The sequence below is a fragment of the Penaeus japonicus genome, unplaced genomic scaffold (assembly GCF_977035675.1).
Source record: "Penaeus japonicus unplaced genomic scaffold, GWHDUDI00000001_assembly GWHDUDI00000042, whole genome shotgun sequence".
Classification (NCBI taxonomy): Eukaryota; Metazoa; Arthropoda; class Malacostraca; order Decapoda; family Penaeidae; genus Penaeus; species Penaeus japonicus.
In genome coordinates this window covers 20,137,346-20,143,297 of record NW_028234444.1, presented here as the reverse complement: position 1 = coordinate 20,143,297, position 5,952 = coordinate 20,137,346, and the positions used below count along the sequence as shown (strand labels likewise).

The 5,952-nt window shown below is 40.1% G+C and overlaps 1 long non-coding RNA gene across 1 annotated transcript; it reads left to right on the top strand.

Annotated features, from left to right (window-relative positions):
- The first annotated feature begins 4,206 nt into the window (after positions 1 to 4,206).
- Positions 4,207 to 5,227, top strand: LOC147466720 (uncharacterized). Its single transcript, XR_015190826.1, has 3 exons — positions 4,207 to 4,355; positions 4,834 to 5,030; positions 5,172 to 5,227. It is a non-coding gene; the product is annotated as an uncharacterized LOC147466720 (long non-coding RNA).
- Positions 5,228 to 5,952: the final 725 nt, after the last annotated feature.

The window sequence follows — 5,952 nt, the reverse complement described above, 5'->3', positions numbered from 1 at the left end:
CAAAGCAAACCTAACTTGGGGAAGGTAGTCATCCCATGTCCGAATATGATGAGCACATATGGCACTTAGTGCAGACTTAATGACTCTGTTCGTCCTTTCTACTACCCCATTTGCTTGTGGGTTGTATGGTACTGTGATTCTGAACTGAATGAGTAGCTCCTTGCATACAGCGGACATCAGTTTGTTATTAAATTCACCACCCCCATCCGTTTGTAGCTCTAGAGGTATCCCATAAATAGTGAAATAGCTATCTATGAAGGCTTCCGCAATGGTACGAGCCTTCTTGTCTGGAAGAGGTATCAATTCCACAAATCGACTAAGATGGTCTACAATCACCAATACATACAGGTTGCCACGTGTAGACCGTGGTAATTGAATAAGATCTGCTGAGACACGCTCCAACGGATGGCTGACTTCAGGTGCTGAAGCAAGGGGTGCATTCTTTGTAGCACAACCCTTACGGATCTGGCACTCTTGGCATTCTTGGACAAACTGCTTGGTCCTGGAAAGCATATTAGGAAAATAAAACAGTTGCTTGGCCTTAGTATAGGTTCGAAACACACCTGGATGAGCCGCTAATGGTGAACAATGTGCCAAACGTAAAGCAGAACGCTGAAGCTGCACTGGCACCACAACTTGTCGGAGAAGACGGTCACTATGCTCACGAAGATGGTATAGAACTCCATTACTGATTTCAAATTCACAGATAGAAGTTGGAAGCTTACTTTTTGGTAATTGTCCACCTTCTAGATATGTAATAATTTCGGATAATGCTGGATCCTTATTCTGTTCTGCCCTGAGTAAAGTTGGGTCCATGGTTTCAATGTTAACTGATGCAATGGCTGCTGCACGGGAAAGCATGTCCGGGACCTGATGATCACTTCCACGTCGATATACAATTTTGAAGTCGTAATGTTGTAGTTCGACACACCATCGGGACATAGCACGACTTTTGGTTTTTCTGGAAAATATGTAACAGAGAGGATGGTGATCTGTAAAGACAGTAAAGTGACGTCCATATATATAAGGATCAAAAGCTCTAACAGCTTCCACAACGGCTAAAGCTTCACTGTCGGTAGCCGAGTAACGTGTCTCAGCTCCTCTCAACTTTCTGCTGTAAAAAGCAACTGCATGGACATTACCTGATTCATCCCGTTGCATAAGACAGGCACCTACAGCCACTTTCGAAGCATCAGTATGCACCTCAAAAGGCTTCTCATAACATGGGTTACGTAGAACTGGAGCAGAAACTAAAGCAGCCTTCAGTTTATCAAATGATTGCTGAGCATCTGAAGTCCATTGAAACTTTGCATCTCTTCGAGTTAACTGAAAGAGTGGGGAGGCAATTGTAGCATAGTTCTTAATATGGCGCCTGAAAAAGCCTGAAGCTCCCAAAAAGCGCCTTACACCCTTGGCATCCTTAGGTCTGGGCATATCTGCTATGGTGGCGACTTTATCAGGGTCTGGCAGTATACCTTTCTCAGAAATTATATGTCCCAGGAATTTAAAATGGCGTACAGCAATTTCACATTTGTCTGAATTTAGTCGCAGACCAGCAGCATGAATTAACTTCAATGTTTCTTCCAAGTCTTTAAGATGCTGCTGTAACCCCCTGGAAAAGACAACAATATCGTCTAAATATGCAGCAGTATGCTTACCCAGTACACTTGCAAGCACAAGATTAATAGTACGCTGAAAAGTCTGAGGTGCAGTACGGAGGCCAAACGGCATTCTACGGAACTGGAACACTCGAGCACCATCTGAAAAAGCTGTTTTTGGCCTATCATCCGGTGCTACTGGGATAGCCCAATAAGCACTACGAGCATCAAGAGATGTGAATATGGTGGAATCATTGAGCTCGTCTAACATTTGCTGGATTGGAGGCAAGGGGTAACTATCGGCCACTGTGAGAGCATTTAGATTTCTAAAATCTACACAAAATCTTACAGAACCATCTTTCTTTCTCACAAGTACCACTGGTGAAAGCCACGGGCTAGTTGAGGGTTCTATCACTCCAGCTTCCTCCATCATGTCACACTGTTCCCTGATTACTTGTCTTGCCGTATGCGGTAGTCTCCACTGACGTGTAACGGTAGGCATGGCATCTCCAGTTGGAATATGATGGATGACGCCGGGTACTGTCCCAATATCTGTAATATCAGAGCTGAAAAGATTTGGAAACTTTCGTAGAAGACTTTCTACATGTACTCGTTCCGAAGCTTCTAAATGGTCTAAGCATGGCAATGCTACCTTGTTACTTGTTCCATCAACACTTAAAGGTAGATTAGTCAGGGCTGGCACAGAAACAGCGGCAACATTCTTTCCACTGTCATGGTCAAGTGAAGTTTCTGGAAAGACCATGAATTGTTCATCGCTATACCCGAAGTCCTGTTCACCAAATAACTTGTCAAAATCATCTAGGGATATGTTAACCTGGTCAGTCGGACAACTAGATGTAGCTTGCGATTCAGCCATTACTGGGCTGCTGTCAGATTTTGACTCGTCTAAAGATGCAGCATCTATAACATCATTTGCCGTGACAAGGAGGAGACGGGCAAGGGAAGTACCCTTACAAAGTGTTACTGGGCGTGACTGTAAATTAACCACCCAGATTAAGATCTTTTTCATTGTAGAGATGACAGCACAGGGAATGGCTACAACTGTAGAGATTGGCTCAATTAGAAAATAATCCTGAGGTTGAAAAGTAGATGATACAGCAACAGGAATAAATCTACCAGACCTGGGAGGAACTGTCACTTTCTTCTGAACATGCACAATATTATTATGAGCTGCTTTGGATAAATCATTTGAAGGGCACAATTGGTCATTGCTTATGGATATTCTCTGTGTAGAAATAACATGAATTCCTAATGATGACGTATCTGTATATGTAACTGGAAGGATAACATCATCAAGCTTAAGGTAACCAGATCGAGAGGATGGACCACCCACAAGACTATACTCAAATCGTCTCAACAAGTCTGTACCCACTAAAAGGTCACCTGGGAATGAAATGCCTTCAACAAGACAGACACGATGGACAAATGACTTATTTATGGAGACAGAAATTCTTGCATCTACCTCTCCAGTCACTGATAAGGTAGTGCCTGTTACTCCAGCCAGAAATCGTATTGGTTTATGCCATCGGCTAGAGTGTAGATAGTGCTGAGAAGAAGTCTTAAGCAAGGTAACTTCACTTCCAGTATCAATTAAGCAGCGAATAGGGTGTCCGTCTACAATAAGTGTTACCAGTGGTCTGCCATTACTAGTCTGGGCTTCTCGGCTGCTCGGCTGTTCCTGAGGAATTACTTGTTGTGATGGTGGGATCCGATGTAGGAGCCCTCCTTTCTGGTTCACGAAAGGGACAACGTTGACGAACGTGGCCAAACCTTTTACATCCCCAGCAGACATTACCCTCAGGCTTCATGCGGCATTCTGAAGTCCGGTGTCCTTGGGCACGATGATAATAGCAGTAGGGTGTAAGATCTGCACGAGCTGTAGCTGCCACTTGAGTGCTACCATTTTCTAAAGGCGGATTGGTAAACTGTACGCTTCGCTCTGGTCGAGTACCATAGCGAGTGTTGCTTGGTTGCCGTGCTCTCTGCCAAACAGTCCAAACACGCTGAGCAGCAGCTACCAAATCTTCCATATTACTCTGGTCAAGGGATGCCACTGCTGATTGCAAGTATGGTGGAAGGCCTGCCAAGAATGTACGTCTTATTAGTTCACTTACATCACCTAAGGATGAGTAATCCCGCTGTCCTGATAAAGAGGCTGACTCCACTTCTAAGTGGAAATCTTGAGGCGACTGGTCATCCCGCAGGTATTTGGATGCAAGCAGACTAAGAAATTCAGTTGCACTAGATGTTCCACGAAACTTTGCTTGAACTTTGGCCTTAAAGGGCCGTTTTTTTAAACTTCGTACCGGCCCGAACGAATACCTTACCAACCCGAATATGAAAAATCGGATTAGTTAAACGGAATTTGTTTGGGCTCGCCCGAAGATATTATAGCCACCCTAACGAAAAAAAATGCGATCGGCTAACCCTCCCCAGAGCCGTCCCGAATCGAAATTATTACAACAAAAAACAAAAAGCTTCTTCTCTAATAAAACTAAAACATTTATATGAACCGACTGTATTTTAATTCATACCATAGTAGGCTTTGCAAAGTGTCTCTTAATCATCAGATATTTTGTCGGAGACTTTTGTTGACACCATTGAATTTTGGAACATCAACAGCGTTCCACGAATAATCAAAAACGAAACCTGTCTCCTGAGCTCTTATCTACGACTTCGTGCGTCAAAAGTCAACTTCAATGCTGAACAAACGACACCAATAACATTTTTAAGAAGGTAAGAAGCACATAAGAAGTGGTTGACGTGCATTAATAGACATATTTAGGCCAGTGAGGTGAAGGTACTGTCAGCCTGTACCGTGTCCAGTATCGCGGTTTTCTTGCTTCATCAGCTGTTATCACTCCCACTTAAAAATAGTTATTAGAAAAACGGAAATCAGTCATTAAACTGTATTTCATCATGGTATTGTCATCCTTTAATGTACTTAGTTTGTGCAGAATCCTATACTTGATGTCACATTTAGTAGAAAATCATAATTTACATTTTTGCCAAGTAATAAATTGATATAGGATTTGAGTCAGTTTTTTAAATTATTATTTGACGTAATGAAACCTATGTGCAATGATTTATATATCTGAAGTTAATGCTATCAATTAATTGTTCAGAATATGACCTTATGAAGCAATTTTGTGGCCTCCATGCTTTATGTATATTTGGGAATTGTGTACTATTGTGTGAATCCTCTTTATTATAGGTAATAATGGTAATGTGGACCAAGTTGAGGAAGTGGAGGAGGTCTGTCTGCCACGTTTAGTGGTGAGAGATAGAAGGATCCAGTTGTCATGCAGTCAGAGGAGGAGTTCTTGAAACGTTATCAACTGCCAAAGCAGTGCACCAGAAACCTGCTTCAGAAAATCAGCAGAAAATTACCCACAGCAAGAGATGGCAGAGGTAATTATTCTTCTTTCAAAATAATGCTGGTTATACAAAATATTATTAGTATAAATATGATATAAAATACTATATACTAATGTATGGGTGTGTGGAATTTAAACTATGGTGCTGATACATATTTTCTTTTATTTTTAATAGGTTGCAGCTTGTGTTATGTTGCATAATCTAGCCACAACTGAGAATATTGATATTGCCAAAGAAGAAGACACATATGAACTGAGACATGATGCAGTACACTGCGAAAATAATGATAATCGTTTAGGGTTTGATGTCAGAAAATGTTTGTGAACAATGGTTTTAGGATGGCTTAGCAGTCAGAGAATTTCTGGATGAATCATTAATTTTCACTTTAAGCATATTTCTACTTACTTTATATTACCTGTATATTAAAAAGAATTGCTTATAGTAAATTGCAGTAATTATTTTTGGTATCAGGAACCGTCATATCAAACATTTACCTTATCATTGTTTATAAGTGAAATAAGACCTTGTCAGAAACCTTGTCAATCAGTGTTTTTTTTCTGATTCTTTATTAGTAAGATGAGACATATTTTCTGTTTTGAAATATTTCCTTATCAATGGAACCATAGGAGATGTCAAGATATATATATATATATATATATATATATATATATATATATATATATATTTTTTTTTTTTTTTTTTTTTTTTTTTTCTCTCTCTCTCTTTTTTGTGTGAAATACGACTTGTCTATTTACTTTTATTTAGTTATCTACTTAACTGGGAAATGTCTAGATTTTTACATTTTCCTTTTTGATGTCTGAAGTCATGTTATTTAGTCTGTTGCATTAGTTATTAGTGGGATATGAATTTTCTAGTAAAAACATTTAAATTGTATATGCAAAAAGAGGCCTTTGCATGTATGTTTTTGATTACTTTTATCATAAGAATGAAATAA